The following is a 2,018-nucleotide window of genomic DNA, read 5'->3' as shown; positions in this document are numbered from 1 at the left end:
CAGCCCTCCCCTGCCCCTTCTCAGCCACTAAGGAGCCGCTCCCTTCCCCGCTTCGGCCGCCTCGCCCTCTCTTCCGGACATCCCAGCTCCATCCTTCAGCATCTCTTTCCTCACTGTATCCCGGCTCCCGGGACCACCCCCCTTTCCAGCCCCCACTGAGCAGCAGATTGGAAAGGGGGCATTTTGCAAGGTTTGAGCCCCTAGAGCTGTCCCTGGAGGCCCAGAGATCAAATTCCCCCGAGCCCAGCCCTCTGGCCTGTTGCCAGGTTGGGGTTTGGGTTGTGGGTAGAGGTGACCCCCAAGACATGTGTGCGTGGGGGGATACAGCCGAGCCTGCGGGGTGGGGACTGTGGCTCTTTCTCTGTGAGGGATGGGGAGGAGCCTCCCAGGCCCTCTAGCGACTGGCCTCCCTCCCCCTTCCTCCCTGCTTAGCAACTGTTGGCTGTAAATATTTGCCCCACCAGGATCTGGGGCTGGAGTGCTGGCGTCAGCCGGGGCAGCTGCCCCTCTCCTCAATTCCTGGGCCTCTGCGCCCAGCTCCCCACTCCCGGCCCACCGGCCCGGACTCCAGATGGGACTCTCAACCCCAGTTCAAAACTCAGTTCCTCCCCACTCGCGGTAGACAGCCCCCTCCAACCTCCTCCCTCACCCACTCTCCCCTCCCCCAATCCCCCCTGCCCTCTGTGCTCCACTCTTTCTGGTCTGCCCTCCACCCGGGACCCACTAAGGGGCTTGCGTGAGACCCTGCCCTTGAGCCAGGCGGGTCCCCTGCCTTTCCCTGAGCACAGCCCACGGGGAGCCCAGCTCGGCTGTGGCATTGGTGATGGCCCCTGCTCAGAGCCCCAGGACCTCCCCTCTCGGGCCTCCCCCCTAAGCCTCGGCTCAGCTCCCAGAAGCTCCAGAGGGCAGAGGTGAGGGCATGTGGCATGTTTTGATGGACACCCTGTCCATCCTCCATCCCCAGGCCAGGAAGCTCTACTTCAGGAAGCCAGCACCATTTTCACCTCCTCTGGGGGTAGGATTGAGGGGATCGTGGCCAAGAGGAAACAGATGCCCCCCCGGCCCCTCCCTGGGCAGCCGCCCCACTCCTCCTCCAGTGGTTTCCCCAATACCTGCCGCGGAGCCCCTCTGGGTCAAGGGCCGAAGAGAGGTGGGCTCTCAGGGTGCCCTGTAAGCACTGGGCGAAGAGGGCCAGGCCTGCGAGCGGCTTAGGGATAAGGGAACAGGGGAATGGGGGAGCGGGCGCGGGGCAGGCCTGGAAGCGGGGGTTGGCCTGCACGATGCCCCGAGACTCCTCCCAGCCCTGAAGTCCTGGCTTCCAGGCAGGGAGCGAGGAAGCGCTGGCCCAAGGCAGCCCCTTCCCCCGGCTCCGGACGCGCATCCCCGTACATCTGCTGACCCACCGCCGTCCTCCCGTGAGAGTTCACTTTCCCAGTTGGCTCCTGAGGCCTGGGTGCCAGAGGGGAGCCTTCAAAGGGGGCTCGCAGGGGCTGGGGACAGGGGCGGGTTGATCATGAAGCGACGCTGGTAAAGCTTCAGAGCCCTCTTGTCGCACAGGCCAGGAGCCCGCCTGCTTCCAGACGAGCGTGCATGTGTGAAGTTTGTAAGATACTCTGTTTTTAAAGAGGGCCCCCCCACTCCCACAAAAATCAGACGAACGTGTAGGGAGACCAACTGTCCCGGTTTTAGCGCCGAAAGGCCTGTCCTGGGAGACTCCTCGGGCCGCCCGGCCGCGGGCCGCCCCAGCTTCAGGCCCCACACGCGTTTGCTGGGCGCCGCTGAGCGGAGGGTGGAGGGGCACCCCACTGCCTCCCTTCCCGGAACGAGCAGGCGCGTGGGGCTCGGGGACCCTTTCCTCCAGCCCCTTTCTTGGAGTTGTGGCGCTTCTGTTTGTCTCCCTGGCAACAGGGAGAGGAAACCCCCATTTAGGAGGCCAGGGAGGCCCCAGCAACCACACACACAAGACACACACAGGCAGCCGCCCACACGCAGGCGCCTGCGTCAGCACCGCCCGCCTC

This window comes from Pteropus vampyrus, unplaced genomic scaffold (genome assembly GCF_000151845.1).
Source record: "Pteropus vampyrus isolate Shadow unplaced genomic scaffold, Pvam_2.0 Scaffold124, whole genome shotgun sequence".
In the NCBI taxonomy this organism is placed as follows: domain Eukaryota; kingdom Metazoa; phylum Chordata; class Mammalia; order Chiroptera; family Pteropodidae; genus Pteropus; species Pteropus vampyrus.
The sequence above is the reverse complement of the archived record's forward strand: the minus strand, read 5'-3'. Positions refer to the sequence as shown.